The following is an 18,776-nucleotide window of genomic DNA, read 5'->3' as shown; positions in this document are numbered from 1 at the left end:
ACAACAAAAAAGTGAAGGACAGGCATCAAAGACAGAAGTGGTGTATGGCCTTGAAGCCACACACCACCACTTCCTTCCTCAATGCTTATACTTTCATTCCACTCTACGTTAATCCCCTTTACACACACCTTACTTAGAGCTATATTTTCTGTAACTGAGATGCACCTCTCCTCACTCCCTGTAAGCACTTCCCTCTTCCACCTCATCCAGCCCTTCAAGGATTATACAGTCTTCACAGCTGCCAAATTCTACCTCCTCCTCCTCCACTCCAAAGCCACAATCTTCTCCTTTTCTGTATCTTTACAGGTTTTAACACAGAACTACCTCTTGATTCTCTGTTCTCTTAAATTTTTTCATCATTGACCCAAAGTTCCCCCAAAGCACATTACTTCTGCTTTGTAGAAACCTGTGGCTACATAGTGAAAACTTAACAAATACTGGTAGCTTTGATTTCTAGGCTTCATGAATAAATAAGTACCAACAATCATAATACTTGTTCATAAAACAAAGACATAGTCTCTGTTACCATGGTAGACTACATTTTTGATTATGTCCCCAAAGCCTTAGCATGAATTAGAATCTAGAGATTTAGGTGACTGAGCACAGCTGATGAAGAATATTCTAAAGAAAGTCATAGCTCAAAAAGTCTTCATTTTCATACCTTAAATCACCTCTAATTTGTCATTCTAGGTACAGTAACTTAGTAATGAAATATTTCACATTCAGTTTCATCATTGATAGAATGTTCATTTTCTTAATACTTATTCAATATGTCTCAAAAATCACATTCAGAGTTTTTTAATCATATTTTTTCTGGTCTCCAAATCTTAAAAAAAAGACTTTATTGCAAACAACCACAAAAGTAATTTAGAAGAAGCTGAATTCAAATGAAATATAAAATCTCAAGGCAATACATATACACATTTGGAAATAGTTCTCAAAAAAAAAGAATAAAGAACAGGTAGGAGTTAAGAGTCTGGAAACTTAAAAGTAGCATAAGGATAAAAATATTCATTAGGATGAAAATTCCATAAGCACTGTCTTATTTAAAAAAGGTCACTGTGAACAATTTTATAAGTTTCTTCATCTCAATTGTATGAAAAGATCTCACTTGCGATGAGTCTAAAGGCTTAGTTTGAAGTTTCCAGGACTCTAAATTACATGGCAACCCTTCAGAGGGAAGGCAAACTCTCCATGCCAGTCTAAGAATAATGCAGTAAGGCAGAAGAAATAGCAGACCATAAGGATACATCAAACTACACTACTTGTCTACAATTGTGATACACAAGAAAGTATTCTGAAAGATTCTCTGTGACCTAAAGGTACTGACTGCAGTCCAGTAACATTATCAACTACAAGTCCAAATAATAGTAATAATCATGATACTACCAATAACAGTAGTCACAGCAATAGGATCCAAGAGAGTGGGCACAGCGCATCCAGCATCTATATGAGAGCTCTTTCTCCTCTGTGCTTCTTGCAGCAAAATTAACACAGATACACCCAAAATAGGTCATTAAAAAATTCTAAATTACAAATAACATTTACTTTCCAAGCTCCTTTCTTCTTTCCTGCCATCTCATGTTTTCTTTTGGAGTCTTTTGGAATAGGAAACTAAAAACCATAATGAAAAACTCTCTAGTCTTCAGGGTATAGGGATTAGGACAAAGCAAAAGTTTATGGATGTTTAAATGGCCTCTGGGACAGACTAGTTTGCTGTGATTTCCTGTTGTTGATGGCAAGGTATTGCAATTTGTTTTTTGCTCCATGATTACTTGAGAACGCTCTGCCTAATCTCTCTCTCGCACTCTCAGGGCTCAGGAGTGACCCCTTCTCAAGGGCTTTTGCGGCCTCTGTTCACTGACTCTGCGGAGGAAACAAGACATCAATGTAATGCCCCAGAGCAAATGTAAATTTTTCCTGGGTTCTGCTCTAACAGACTTCTTGTCACTTAGCAGCACTATGAATTTTAATATGATTCTTATTGCAACTCAGTGGCTTACTTTTAATCTTCAATCTTTGGAGAGTATTGATCATATTCATCAGGTCACAGAGGTGCCCTTGCTGCAGGCAGCAAGGCTTTGGTAGAGTAGCATATTCAGTTTCTGCCTAAATTCTAAGTTATTTTATTCCTCTCTCTCAGAAAATTGCTTCCTGGTTTTAATTTTCAGCTTTTTGGGGGATTTCATTTTGATTGTTACTAGCCTGAAATTAACATCAAAAGTATTGTCCCTATACTATCTGATCAACTTAAACACTGATATAACCAATATGTATCTAAATATTCCATTCAGAAGCATTTGTTCAAGTCACATACATTAGGTAACTACTGCATACACAGATAATGAGATCAGAGCTGGGAACATCTTGATAAATAAAACCAAATACAACATCTGTCAATGTGGGTCATGGCTTAGTGGAGAGATATAAGCCCTAATCAAATAATCAGAATGTAAGATATAGTTCGGGCCGAGGCAGAAAAGAAGGAGAGACGACCTTAATGGAGGTAGGTTACCTTTATCCAGGCAAGGAGGGGCAACAGTCGGCCTAAGGACCAGGCTGAGAGGGATCAGGGAGGCTTCATATTTAAAGGGAGGTTTGTGGACGCGATAAGTCAGGTGGGATGTTTTGGGTGATTTTTAGTTGAGATGGCACTTGTAGTTGAACTGGGGGTGGGAGGTTTTGGGCAGGGGGTGATAAGTCCCAGGTAGATGCAACAGGCCTGGAGCATCAGGGCAGGACTTAAAGTTTGGTTTTGCTTTCTCTGAAGTTAGATGATTCAGTAAGGGCCTTTGAGACCGTTTTTTTCTTTTCTAGGCCCAAAGACTCCTTCACATAAAACAAATGTGAAATTTCTACTACATCAAGCAAAAGAGGCATATAATCCTATGAGCACTCATCATAATTCTTTGGAAAGATCAGATCACTCTTCCCTACAGAATTGATGTTGGAATTTAAAGCTGAAGGATGATGAAGAGTTAAACGAAGCAAAGAATGGAGAAATGAGCATACTAGGTATAACAAAGGGCATGATGAAGACCCTGTGGTAGGGGGTGCCTGGTAAGCACACACATTGAAAGAAGGGAAGTGTTGCTGAAGCAGAGAGAGAGAGCAAGAGGGCTTTCAGTTTAAGAAGCTAAGTCCAGTTGATTCCACCCTCAGATTCTCTCCTGACTGTGTTCACCTCCCTTGGTCCTCACTCCTTCCAACCTGGGATTCTCTTTCACAAATGCATCTGTCTACTATCTGCTGTTATTATTTCCTTCTTGCCTCCTACAATCGATTCTCGGCATCCTAGTCAGTGATCTTTCCCAAATGCAAATTACATTTGTCACTACTCTACTTATTACCAATTAATGACATTTCACTTTTCACAGAGCAATTAAACTACCAGACTTACCTGAATAGTCTGGCCTTATCCACTTCTCCAATCTCATCTCCCACTGTTCTACCCTATGCCTTCAAAGCTTCTGACACTCTGGCCTTCTCTCTGTTCCTACAGATAATATTTATGCAAACTGTTACCTCTGCATGAGAGCTTCTTTACCTCTTTACCTGATAAATGACTTCCTTAAAGAAAGCTTGGTAAAGAAAACCCTACCCCAACTTGATTAACCTTCCTTCCATTTACATATGGTATCCTATACTTTTCCTTTCTGATTTATATGATTGATTGCATTTTGGACTCCAATTTTTCACTCTTTCCTATGTCCACTTTGCCATGTAACTTTATATCTCTTGCTATAGAAGAATGTGTATTTCTCTACTGCCTTTGGGCTTAACTATGTAATTTGTTTTGTCCATTGAGATAGTGATAGACTGCCAGTAAGCTGGGACTTGAAAACGTCTTTTGTGGTTACATTGCCCCAGCTGTGAAAAGAACATATGCTGGCTAGCCCACTGGTCCAAGAAGGATGGGACATGTGAGGCGGATGCAACCTGCAGCTTAACCCTCTTCAGCTGAGCCCAACGGATATCAGCAGAGCCACCCAACCATGCCAAAGCCACATGAAAATTAATGGTTTTTGTTGCATATGTCAGAGATTTTTGTAATTATCTGTTAGCAGTAAGTGGCTGATACAACTTAATAACAGGCATGAACTGTTTTAAAATGGGAAACATAAGGCATGTCATATTATTTTTACAGATGATAATTTTAACTACCCAGAAGATGTTACTGATAACCAGAAAAATAGCTTACTGTCACTAACTATCCTGGATGATCATGAACTAGTCACAGCTCCCCCTGCCCTCCTGATATTGTGTTTATCTATCTTTAAAATGAGGGGAATGGACTCAGCAGGGGTAGTAAATAGGTTTGTCTTGAGAACTGACTCCAACTGATTGCTGTGACTTTCTGTAATACTACGCTAACAATAGTCCTAAGGCCAAATTTAAGTTCAGTTGGTTGAGTGCCATGATCAATGAGCAGTGTCTTTCCTGGACAAGAGAGGAGGGTTTTGTTGCATTAAATCCACATATTTGAGGCCCTTGGATTAGAGAATCTCTAATCTTCATTCCATATTTGACACTCCATCACTCGAGCAGTCAATAAATTGACAGAGACAATGGAAGTGAGATCTAACTAGAGTCTTGGCTAGACAAGAATTATCTTTTTTCTTTATTTTCCTTTTCCATGTTTCTCAGCAAAGTGCTAGTTACACAGAATAGTTTGACAAAGAACTCCATAGTCTGGAAGTTCACTCAGTGGGCCCATAAACCAGAAGACTCTTGGACGCAAGTGACAACACACTCACCCTAAGCTAACTTACTACAGAGGAAAAAAAGGTGAAACTTACTGACTTAAAGGACTAAGAAGTTCAGGAGTTGTTGGCTTCTTGTGTGTCTAGATTTGAGGCTCAAAATCATATCACAGGACTTAGGACTTTTCTATCCATTACTTAGTTTAGGTTGCCCTGGGAATGCTACATAGTAATTCTGGCAGTTCTAGATTCCCATCATAGTTTTGGGGGGGAAAATGAAGACTGAGTCTCACTGGACCTAATTTACCAGTCTTAAGTCATTTACTTAAGCAAACAGTTTTTCCAGGGGGAATGTGGTATTGTATTGACTGTGCCAAGGACACAGATGTTCCTGTTTGGAGGACTGCAGTTGATTTTTATTTTCTTCTCTGTACTTTTCCTATATATCCTGAATTTTCTGTAATAACTATGTGATACCTTTATAATCGTAAAAATATAAACGTTATTCATAAAAAGAAAACAAATAAGAAGAAGCAAAAGTTCTGACTGGTTTTTCTTTGGGGCAATATATTACATTACCATCTTTGAATCTGTCTGTTACACTCAGTTCTGGCAAAATTACATCTTAGCTCTACCTCAGTTTTCCCAGCATTATGCTACAAATTAAGATTTCATTTGACCTAGGTCATTCTTCATCCTACTAAAAACAATTTTTGCCTGAAAGCTACTAGACAGCCTGACATGAGACAACTTGCTTTGAAGTGTTTTTGATGTGCTAACAAAAGATCCTAGACAGAGTGGTATATTTCTTTGTTCTACAGAGATGGTTTGGTTATTTCTTGAGTTTTTACATGCCACAGTTATTTGCAGGATTAAATGATGCTTCTAAATATAGACCTTCCACATAAACTTTAAGACAAACAAAAGGGTAAAATTAATTATAAATTTGGGAAAAATCTGGTGTACCCAAAGCAAATCTATGATGTAATGAGTCCACCATAACAATACTAACTTTGAATACGTATTGTTGATCCAATTCCACATACTGTATGCAATTTCCCCCAAGACCAAAGTGCATTGTTCAGTTCTTAAAAGGAATTCTTAAGATTTCTCATTATATACGAACCATGAAATAAGACTCCTGTTAAATTGCAATAGATTTGCAACTAATAGTATAATTAACAATGCCAATTATCTTTATTTTTAGGCCACAATGCACTGAACAAGCAGAACTGCATCTTGCTTATCCTGGATACTAGAATACCTCTTCCTTGACTTCCTTCCTTCAGTCAAATTCACCCCTGACCCCCACTCCACTCTGCCTTCAGGCAGTTCAGTTTCTTCAAGTCCTGCTTCTGGAAGGGATCAGATAAAATCAACGATGCTAAGGTTAAAATAAATAATTCAAAAATATTGTTCATCTTGCCTCAATATATTTTTATTTCTTTGCAACAGTTTTTTTTTTTTTTTCTTTTAGAGAAGGCAGTGCTTTTATTTGTCTGAGTTGGTATCTTAACCAAATGAAATGGATGAAAATTTTGTCACCTTAGCAGACTAGTCAGCAAAATCATACATACATAAAATGTGGATTTCAGGATGTTTAAATCACATAAAGAGCCAACAGCTTAAGATACATGCATATTACTAAAAACTGCCTCCTTAGTGTAAATTTGACTCAAATATCTACACAGATATATACTTGGTTTTATTCTACAGAAACAATGAAAACTGAATCTAAGAAATTATTTTGTTTCAGAAACAGCAAAACTTTAAAATTTATCATTAAAACTCACCTCCGGTATCGTTTCTCTTTTCAACAGTAAAAAAAAAAAAAAAACACTTCCATGGAACACAAAAGTGAATATAAAAGGGGACCTATCCTGTAAAGATTAAATCTAACCATCTGTCCAATGTTCTTTCTTATCTGTATCTGTAACTGAAAAGTGTTACTTTTCGGTTAGACTTTGGAGTCACTCTAACTCTGAGACACTGAAATAACGATAGATTTGATGCAGGACTGCTGCATGTCTGTAGGTCAGATAAAGTTAAAATACTTAATTTAAAATGACATAATTTGGAGATAAACAAATCTCTTACAAAGCAAGATTGCTTTAGTAAATTATAGAAAGCACCCTAATAGTACATTACACAACCATTTAAAAGGACATTTAAAAAGCTATGTAGAAATAATAAAAATGTTTCTGAAATGATTTTATGCATAAAACAGCTGAATTAGGAAATGTGTTACAACCACAAACCACAAATGGTTAAAGATAAGGTTTTGAAAGCAACTTGCAAAAAGATGAAAAGTGATTGAGTACTGGGATTAGAGGTGACATTCTAATATCTTCTTCAATGTTGGTAATAATGATTTCAATTAAAATGAACAAAATTAACATCTTCATATTTAGCTGTGATTGTTTCCATTGTTAACACATATTCATGGATGTGCTTTCAATCAAACTGTGGAAGGTCATAATATCCCCTGTCTTTTATTTCTTAAGCACCTAATTGTGGAACATAAATCCCCCTGTTAAAGCATCCTCTGTTTAAGATTTCTCATCTGATTTCCTCATTTTCTCTTAATCAGTGAATGCTATCAGCTGATGAGTTTGATTTATTTTCCTTCTGTGAAGAGCCAATATTTTCGTTATTCAAATTATGTTTTGCACATCATGCTACTAATTACATATTCAATACAAAGCATGGCTCCTTCACAATCTTATGCACATCTTCACCAAGAATTTCAAGTTAATGCAGCTTAAAAAACATCAGTCTAACTAGAAATATGCATATGTTGACTTTGAATTTGTAACAACAAAGGAAAGTAAAAGGACAACTGGAAAATGTTAATGATCCATATACATAAAAATGAATATCAGACTTATGAAACATTTCTATGTATACATGCATTCTGTTCTATTCAGTCGTTTAGTCATCTCCAACTCTTTGCGACCCCATGAACTGTAGCACGCCAGGCCTCCCTGTCCATCATCAACTCCTGGAGTCCACCCAAACCCATGTCCATTGAGCCGGTCATGCCATCCAACCATCTCATCCTCTGTTGTCCCTTCTCTCCTGCCGTCAATCTTTTTCAATGAGTCAGTTCTTCGAATCAGGTGGCCAAAGTATTGGAGCTTCAGCTTCAACATCAGTCCTTCCAATGAACACCCAGGACTGATCTCCTTTAGAATGGACTGGTTGGATCTCCTTGCAGTCCAAGGGACTCTCAAGAGTCTTCTCCAACACCACAGTTCAAAAGCATCAATTCTTCGGCACTCAGCTTTCTTTATAGTCCAACTCTCACTTCCATACATGACCACTGGAAAAACCAAAGCCTTGACTAGATGGACCTTTGATGGCAAAGTAATGTCTCTGCTTTTTAATATGCTATCTAGGTTGGTCATAACTTTCCTTCCAAAGAGTAAGCATCTTTTAATTTCATGGCTGCAATCAGCATCCACAGTGATTTTGGAGCCCAAAAAAATAAAGTCTGACACTGTTTCCACTGTTTCCCCATCCATTTCCCATGAACTGATGGGACCAGATGCCATGATCTTAGTTTTCTGAATGTTGAGCTTCAAACCAACCTTTTCACTCTCCTCTTTCACTTTCAGCAAGAGGCTGTTTAATTCTTCTTCGCTTTCTGCCATAAGGGTGGTATCATCTGCATATCTGAGGTTATTGATATTTCTCCTGGCAATCTTGATTCCAGCTTGTGCTTCTTCCAGCCCAGCATTTCTCATACTGTACTCTGCATATAAGTTAAATAAGCAGGGTGACAATATACAAGCTTGACGTACTCCTTTTCCTATTTGGAACCAGTGTGTTGTTCCATGTCCAGTTCTAACTGTTGCTTCCTGACCTGCATACAGGTTTCTCAGGAGGTAGGTCAGGTGGTCTGGTATTCAGAATTTTCCACAGTTTATTGTGATCCACACAGTCAAAGGGTTTGGTGTAGTCAATAGCAGAAATAAATGTTTTTCTGGAACACTCTTGCTTTTTCGATGATCCAGTGGATGTTGGCAATTTGATCTCTGGTTTCTCTGCCTTTTCAAAAACCAGCTTGAACATCTGGAAGTTCATGGTTCATGTATTGCTGAAGCCTGGCTTGGAGAATTTTGAGCATGACTTTACTAGCATGTGAGATGAGTGCAATTGTGCAGTAGCTTGAACATTCTTTGGCATTGCCTTTCTTTGGGATTGGAATGAAAACTGACTTTTTCCAGTTCTGTGGCCACTGCTGAGTTTTCCAAATTTGCTGGCATATTGAGTGCAGCACTTTCACAGCATCATCTTCCAGCCTTTGAAATAGCTCAACTGGAATTCCATCACCTCCACTAGCTTTGTTTGTAGTGATGCTTCCTAAGGCCCACTTGACTTCACATTCCAGGATGTCTGGCTCTAGGTGAGTGATCACACCATCGTGATTATCTGGGTCATGAAGATCTTTTTTGTACAGCTCTTCTGTGTATTCTTGCCAACTCTTCTTAACATCTTCCCGATCAGGGATAGAACCCGGGTCCCCTGCATTGCAGGCAGATTCTTTAACCACTGAGCCATCTGGGAAGTCCAACTGACCATGCACTTGTGGGCTATTCCTGAACTTCCTGTTCATGTTTGTCCCTATCCTCCTGACAGTACTCCAGTGTCTTAAATGCTGTAGTTCACAGTAGACTTTACATCAGAAAATGTAAGACCTCTAAATTCATCCTTTAAAAAATTATTTTGACTACTCTGTCATCTAAATTTTCATATAAACTTTAGAGTCAGTATATCAATTTTCAAAAGTATTGTTATATTTTGTTGAAATTACAGAGAATTTATATATCAATATGGGAAGAATCGGTATTTTAACAATCTGAAGTTTTTCAATCCATGAGCATTGTAGTTCCATTTGGTTAAGGTTTCTATAATTTCCCTGAGCAATATTTTGTGAGTTTTAGTGTAAAGATCATAAATAAATTTTTAAATTTCTTAATAATGAATATTTCTCCTCTGGCCTAACTGAATAAAAGGCCTCTTGATGAAAGTGAAAGAGGAGAGTGAAAAAGTTGGCTTAAAGCTCAACATTCAGAAAACTAAAATCATGGCATCTGGTCCCATCACTTCATGGGAAATAGATGGGGAAACAGTGGAAACAGTGTCAGACTTTATTTTTTGGGCTCCAAAATCACTGCAGATGGTGATTACGGCCATAAAATTAAAAGATGCTTACTCCATGGAAGGAAAGTTATGACCAACCTAGATAGCATATTAAAAAGCAGAGACATTACTTTGCCAACAAAGGTCCATCTAGTCAAGGGTTGGTTTTTCCTGTGGTCATGTATGGATGTGATAGTTGGACTGTGAAGAAAACTGAGTGCCGAAGAATTGATGCTTTTGAACTGTGGTGCTGGAGAAGACTCTTAAGAGTCCCTTGGACTGCAAGGAGATCCAACCAGTCCATTCTAAAGGAGATCAGTCTTGGGTGTTCATTGGAAGGACTGATGCTAAAGCTGAAACTCCAATACTTTGGCCACCTCATGTGAAGAGTTGACTCACTGGAAAAGACTATGAGCTGGGAGGGATTGGGGGCAGGAAGAGAAGGGGACAAAGGAAGATGAGATGGCTAGATGGCATCACCAACTTGATGCACATGAGTTTGGGTGAACTCCGGGAGCTGGTGATGGACATGGAGGCCTGGCGTGGTTCGATTCATGGGGTCGCATGGAGTCGGACATGACTGAGTGACTGACCGAACTGAATAATGAATAATTAATCCAATTTCAATATCTCATTTTCAAATTATTTCCAATTCTTTGCTATCTATATATAAAAACTGAGTGACTTTTATTCTACAAACTTGATAACATTATTTATTATCTTTAATAGATGTTTTTTGGATTTTTAAGAATTATCTGCATGCCATCTAAAAATCACAGCAGTTTTTCTTTTTTCATTCCTAAGTTTATGCCTTTTTATTTTTATTTATTTTTAATTTTTTTAATTTTTTTTATTGGAGGCTAATTATTTTACAATATTATATTGGTTGATTTTGCCATACATTGACATGAATCCACCCCGGGTGTACCTGAGTTCCCCCTCCTGAACCCCCCTCCCACCTCCCTCCTTCCTTTATCCTCCCTCTGGGTCATCCCCGCACACCAACCCCGAGCATCCTGTAACATGCATCGACCCTGAACTGGCGATTCGTTTCACATATGACAACATACATGTTTCGATGCCATTCTCCCAAATCATCCCACCTTCAGCCTCTCCCACAGAGTCCTAAAGACTTCTATACATCTGTGTCTCTATTGCTGTCTCGTATACTGGGTTATCATTTGCATCTTTCTAAATTCCATATATATGCATTAGTATACTGTATTGGTATTTTTCTTTCTCGCTTACTTCACTCTGTATAACAGGCTCCAGTTTCATCCACCTCATTAGTACTGATTCAAATGCATTTTTTTTAATGGCTGAGTAATAATCCATTGTGTATATGTACCACAACTTTCTTATCCATTCATCTGCAGATGGACATATAGGTTGCTTCCATGTCCTCGCTGTTATAAACAGTGCTGCAATGAACATTGCAGTACATGTGTCTCTTTCAATTCTGGTTTCCTCGGTGTGTATGCCCAGGAGTGCGATTGCTGGATCATATGGCAGTTCTATTTCCAGTGTTTTGAGGAATCTCCACACTGTTCTCCATAGTGGCTGTACTAGTTTGCATTCCCACCAACAGTGTAAGAGGGTTCCCTTTTCTCCACATCCTCTCCAGCATTTATTGCATGTAGACTTTTGGATAGCAGCCATTCTGACTGGTGTGAAATGGTGTCTCATTGTGATTTTGATTTGCATTTCTCTGATTATGAGGGATGTTGAGCATTTTTTCATGTGTTTGTTAGCCATCTTTATGTCTTCTTTGGAGAAATGTCTGTTTAGTTCTTTGGCCCATTTTTTGATTGGGTCACTTAGTTTTCTGGAATTGAGCTGCAGGAGCTGCTTGTATATTTTGGAGATTAATCCTTTATCAGTTGCTTCATTTGCTATTATTTTCTCCCATTCTGAAGGCTGTCTTTTCACCTTGCTTAGAGTTTCCTTTGCTGTGCAGAAGCTTTTGATTTTAATTAGGTCCCATTTGTTTATTTTTGCTTTTATTTCCAATATTCTGGGAGGTGGGTCTTGGAGGATCCTGCTGTGATTTATGTCGGAGAGTGTTTTGCCTACGTTCTCCTCTAGGAGTTTTATAGAATCTGGTCTTACATTTAGCTCTCCAATCCATTTTGAGTTTATTTTGGTATATGGTGTTAGGAAGTGTTCTAGTTTCATTCTTTTACAAGTGGCTGACCAGTTTTCCCAGCACCACTTGTTAAAGAGACTGTCTTTTCTCCATTTTATATTCTTGCTTCCTTTGTCAAAGATAAGGTGTCCATAGGTGCGTGGATTTATCTCTGGGCTTTCTGTTTTGTTCCATTGATCTGTATTTCTGTCTTTATGCCAGTACCGTTCTGTCTTGATGACTGTGGCTTTGTAGTAGAGCCTGAAGTCCAGCAGGTTAATTCCTCCAGTTCCATTCTTCTTCTTCAAAATTGCTTTGGCTATTCAAGGTTTTTTGTATTTCCATACAAATTGTGAGATTATTTGTTCTAGTTCTGTGAAAAATATCGTTGGTAGCTTGATAGGGATTGCATTGAATGTATAAATTACTTTGGGTAGTATACTCATTTTTACAATATTTATTCTTCCAATCCACGAACATGGTATATTTCTCCATCTATTAATGTCCTCTTTGATTACTTTCACTAGTGTTTTATAGTTTTCTATGTACAAATCTTTTGTTTTCTTAGGTAGATATATTCCTAAGTATTTAATTCTTTTCGTTGCAACAGTGAATGGAATAGTTTCCTTAATTTCTCTATTTTCTCATTATTAGTGTATAGGAATGCAAGGGATTTCTGTGTGTTGATTTTATATCCTGCAACTGTACTGTAATCATTGATTAGCTCTAGTAGTTTTCTGGCAGAGTCTTTAGGGTTTTCTGTGTAGAGGATCATGTCATCAGCAAACAGTGAAAGTTTTACTTCTTTTCCAATTTGTATTCCTTTCATATCTTTTTCTGCTCTGATTGCTGTGGCCAAAACTTCCAGAACTATGTTGAATAGTAGTGGTGAGAGTGGGCACCCTTGTCTTGTTCCTGACTTTAGGGGAAATGTTTTCAGTTTTTCACCATTGAGGATAATGTTTGCTGTGGGTTTGTCATATATAGCTTTTATTATGTTGAGGTATGTCCCTTCTATTCCCACTTTCTGGAGGGATTTTATCATAAATGGATGTTGAATTTTGTTGAAGGCTTTCTCTGCATCTATTGAGATAATCATATGATTTTTATTTTTCAGTTTGTTAATGTGGTGTATTACATTGATTGATTTGCGGATATTGAAGAATCCTTTTTATTCCTGGGACATGATGTATGATCTTCTTAATGTGTTGCTGGATTCTGATTGCTAGAATTTTGTTAAGGATTTTTGCATCTATGTTCATCAGTGATATTGGCCTGTAGTTTTCTTTTTTTGTGGGGTCTTTATCAGGTCCAGACGGCTTCACAGCTGAATTCTACCAAAAATTTAGAGAAGAGCTAACACCTATTCTGCTCAAACTCTTCCAGTTTATGCCTTTTTAAAAACTGCCTTATTGTAATGGCCATAACCTCCAATACAATGTTGAAATAAGTAGTATGAGTAGACATACTCACCTTGTTACTGATTTTAAGGGGAAAGCATTTAATATTCAACCATTACATGTGACATTAGCCATAAGTTTTTCCATAGATACTTTTTAAAGACTGAAGTAGTTCCCTGGTGTTGCAGTTTTATAATTAAATCATGAGTAGAGGTTAAATTCTGTATAGTGTTTGCTCTTCACCTATCAAAATAGCATATGAATTTCCTTCTTTTATATTAACATTTCCTTGAATAAGCCCCACTTGATCATATAGTATCCTTTTTATATATAAGTAGATTCAATGTTTGGAGAAAGAAATGGCAACCCACTCCAGTGTTCTTGCCTGGAGAATCCCAGGGATGGCGGAGCCTGGTGGGCTGCCGTCTATGGGGTCGCAGAGAGTCAGACACGACTGAAGTGACTTAGCAGCAGCAGATTCAATTTTTAAGAATTTCTGTGTATATGTTCATGAGGGCTATTTTCCTAGTTTTTTCTTTAATACCAGTGTCTGCTTTCAGTATTATCCTAATGCTGATCTCATACAATTAGTTGGTAAATGGTCCCTTCTCTGATGCTTTTGTAACTTTTTTTGATGCTGTGCTCTTCTTTCTTCCTTAAATGTTTAGAATTTTTAATTTAGCAGTGAAGGAATCTGGCTGAGAGTTTTCTACATGGGAAAATTTGAATAAAAGTTTAATTTCTATTATTAGATACTGGTTCTTTCTTGATATCTGTTTCTTCATGAGTGAGTTTTGGGAGTTTGTGATGTTTGTGGAATTTTTTTGTTTTGTCTTCATGGTTAATATTGTGATTTTTAATATATTTTCTCTTTTTGTCTTGGTAATTCCTATTAGGGATATTTAAATTTTTTTTTTTTTTTAATTAGTAGACTTTGTCTTTGAAAGCAGTTTCAGTTTTAGGTTTGGGCCTTCCTTGGTGGCTAAGATGGTAAAGAGTTTGCCTGCAATGCAGGAGACCTGGGTTTGATCCTTGGGTGGGAAGATCCCCTGGAGAAGGGAATGGCTACCCATTCCAGTATTCTTGCCCGGAGAGTTCCATGGACAAAGGAGCCTGGCGGGCTACAGTCCATGGGGTCGCAAAGTGTCAGACATGACTAAACGACTGACACTTTCATTTTTTCTTAGTTTAAGTTCACAGAAAACAGGAGGAAATGCAGCTTCCATATACCCCCTTTATGTTGCAATTGATGAACTAATATAAATATATTATTATTAACTAAAGTCCATAGCTTACACTATAGTTCATTCTTTGTGTTGTCCAGTCCATGGGTTTTGATAGCGACACGTATCCCCCGTGACTGTATCATACAGAATAGGTTCAACAAAATAAAATTCTCCTGTGCTTTACATATTCATCCTCCTCTCTCATCCTAAACTGCTATAATCATTGATCCTTTGTACTGTCCCAATAGTTTTTGCCTTTTCCAAAATATCATACAGTATATAACCTTTTCAGACAGGTTTCTTTTACCTAGCAATATGCATTAAAGTTCCTCCATGTGTTTTCATCACTTAATAGCTCATTTCTTTTTACTGCTCCATAATATTCCATTTAATTTATGTTAACCAGTTTACCTATTCACCTACTAAAGAACATCTTGGTTGCTTCTACAGTTTTGGTAATTATGAATAAAGTTGAAATAAAAATTCATGTGCAAGTTTTTGTGTAAATGCAAGTGATTCATGGGGTCGCAAAGAGTCGGACACGACTGAGTGACTGAACTGAACTGAACTGAAGAACCAATAACTTCCAGATGTTCAAGCTGGATTTAAAAAAGGCAGAGGAACCAGAGATCAAATTGCCAACATCCGTTGGATCATCGAAAAAGCAAGAGAATTCCAGAAAAACATCTAGTTCTGCTTTACTGATTATGCCAAAGCCTTTGACTGTGTAGATCACAACAAACTTTGAAAAATTATTCAAAAGATGAGAATACCAGACCACCTGGCCTGCCTCCTGAGAAACCTGTATACAGGTCAAGATGCAACAGTTAAAACTGGACATGGAACAACAGACTGGTTCCAAATCAGGAAATGAGTACGTCAAGGCTGTATATTGTCACTCTGCTTATTTATCGTATATGCAGAGTATATCATGCAAAATGCCAGGCTAGATGAAGTACAAACTGTAATTAAGAATTCAGGGAGAGATATCAATAACCTCAGATATGCGTTTGACACCACTCTTATGACAGAAAGAAAAGAGGAACTAAAGAGCCTCTTAATGAAAGTGAAAGAGGAGAATGAAAAAGTTGGCTTAAAGTTCAACATTCAAAAAACTAAGATCATGGCATCCAATCCCATCACTTCATGACAAATAGATGGGAAACAATGGAAACAGTGATAGACTTTATTTTCTTGGGTTCTAAAAGCACTGCAGATGGTAACTGCAGCCATGAAATTAAAAGACGCTACCTTCTTGGAAGAACATCTATGATCAACCTAAATAGCATATTAAAAAGCAAAGACATTACTTTGCCAACAAAGGTTTATCTAGTCAAGGGTATGGTTTTTCCAGTAGTCATGTATGGATGTGAACCATAAAGAAAGCTGAGTGCTGAAGAATTGGTGCTTTTGAACTATGGTGTTGGAGAAGACTCTTGAGAGTTCCTTGGACTGCAAGGAGATCCAACCAGTCCATCCTAAAGTAGACCAGTCCTGAATATTCATTGGAAGGACTGACACTGAAGCTAAAACTCCAGTACTTTGGCCACCTGATGGGAAGAACTGACTCATTTGAAAAGACCCTGATACTGAGAAGGATTGAAGGCAGAAGGAGAAGGGGATGACAGAGGATGAGATGGTTGGATGGCATCACAGACTCAATGGACATGAGTTTGAGCAAGCTCTGGGAGTTGGTGATGGACAGGGAAACCTGGCATGCTACAGTCCATGGGGTCACAAACAGTTGGACACGACTGAGTGACTGAACCGAACTGGGTGTAAATAACATTGCGTATTTATTTAGAAATCTAATTGTTCATTATTAGGGCTCTGCTCTGATAAAATGTGATTTTCAATAATTTCCTGTCTGTCTCTCCAGTGTTTGCCCTGTGACCTCTGTTCTCTACAGTATCTAAGAGAACTAGCTTTGGGCACGTTAATTTTCTGTTTTCTACTTTATTGATTTCTGCTCCATCTTTATTATTTCTTCTCTTTTTCTTATTTTTGGGCCTACTCTTTTTCTAGAATTTTCAGATGAAATATTGGATCACCAATTTTAGAATTCTATTCTTTTATAATATAAGCATTTAAAGCAAAGTAAATTTTCTTCTAACTACAACTTTATAAGCATTCTTCAAATTTTCATAATTTATTACCTTGTAATTTGAAGTCTTTTCCAGTTCTCATTATGTTTCCTCCTTTGACCCATTGATTTAGAATCATGTGTTATAATTTTCAAATACTTGGGATCATCATGTATATTTCACTGTTTTAATATTTTGTGGTCTGAGTACATAAATCTGTATTAGTTTAATCATTTAAAATACATTCAGATTTATTTTAAGGTGCACCAGATGGTTAATTCTAGTGACTGTGCCAGTTGGGCTTGAAAATAATATGCATTCTGAAGTTGTTAGGTTTAGAATTGTATAGATATCAATTATTCAATATGAGTGATAGAAGAAAGAGAACTGTCAAGTTGAAATTCTATATCCAAAAACAATATCATGTGAAAATGAAGGTAAAATAAATATACTTTTAGGTGAATAAAAACAGGAATTCATTGCCACCAGAATGACACTATAATGGAAATTCAACAAGCTGAAGGGAAAAATGAAACCAAAAGCAGGACTGACTCTTTAGGAATGAATGAAGAACATCGTAAATTGTAATACAATGTTTTTCTTTTAACTTACTTATAAATTAGAAAAGGCAGAGGAACCAGAGATCAAATTGCCAACATCCGCCGGATCATGGAGAAAGCAAGAGAGTTCCAGAAAAACATCTATTTCTGCTTCATTGACTATGCCAAAGCCTTTGACTGTGTGGATCACAATAAACAGTGGAACATTCTAAAAGAGATGGGAATATCAGACCACCTGACCTGCCTCTTGAGAAACCTGTATGCAGGTCAGGAAGAAACAGTTAGAACTGGACATGGAACAACAGACTGGTTCCAAATAGGAAAATGAGTACATCAAGCTTGTATATTGTCACCCTACTTATTTAACTTATATGCAGAGTACATCATGAGGAATGCTGGGCTGGAAGAAGCACAAGCTGGAATCAAGATTGCTGGGAGAAATATCGATAACCTCAGATATGCAGATGACACCACCTCTTCAGAAAGTGAAGAGGAACTCAAAGGCCTCTTGATGAAAGTGAAAGAGGAGAGTGAAAATGTTGGCTTGAAGCTCAGCATTCAGAAAATGAAGATCATGGCATCTGGTCCCATCACTTCATGGGAAATAGATGGGGAAACAGTGGAAACAGTGTCAGACTTTATTTTGGGGGGCTCCAAAATCACTGCAGATGCTGATTGTAGCCAGGAAATTAAAAGACGCTTACTCCTTGGAAGGAAAGTTATGACCAGCCTAGATAGCATATTAAAAAGCAGAGACATTACTTTGCCAACCAAGGTCTGTCTATTCAAGGCTATGGTTTTTCCTGTGGTCCTGTATGGATGTGAGAGTTGGACTGTGAAGAAAGCTGATCGCCGAAGAATTGATGGTTTTGAACTGTGGTGCTGGAGAAGACTCTTGAGAGTCCCTTGCAAGGAGATCCAACCAGTCCATTCTAAAGAAGATCAATCCCGGGTGTTCATTGGAAGGACTGATGCTAAAGCTTAAACTCCAATACTTTGGCCACCTCATGCGATGAGTTGACACACTGGAAAAGAGTCTGATGCTAGGAGGGATTGGGGGTTGGAGGAGACGGGGACGACAGAGAATGAGATGGCTGGATGTCATCACCAACTCGATGGACATGAGTTTGAGTGAACTCCAGGATTTGGTGATGGACAGGGAGGCCTGGCATGCTGTGATTCATGGGGTTGCAAAGAGTCGGACACGACTGAGTGACTGAACTGAACTGAAAATACACAGAATTATTTAAAACAAAAATATAATATTATCATGTGGGATTTATAGCTTATATAGAAAATACATAAAACAACACCATTCATTTACTGAGCTTCAGCTGCAACAGAAAAAAAATCTATACTTGGTTGTTTAAATGAACAATGCAAAATCCTCAAAGTTTCTTTGAAGTGAAGTGAAGTGAAGGAGCTCAGTCGTGTCCAACTCTTTGCGACCCCATGGACTGTAGCCTACTACACTCCTCAATCCATGGGATTTTCCAGGCAAGAGTACTGCAGTTCATTGTCATTTCCTAAATC

The sequence above is a fragment of the Moschus berezovskii genome, chromosome 21 (assembly GCF_049115385.1).
Source record: "Moschus berezovskii isolate FMDL1 chromosome 21, NW_MosBer_1.0, whole genome shotgun sequence".
NCBI lineage: Eukaryota > Metazoa > Chordata > Mammalia > Artiodactyla > Moschidae > Moschus > Moschus berezovskii.
The sequence above is the reverse complement of the archived record's forward strand: the minus strand, read 5'-3'. Positions refer to the sequence as shown.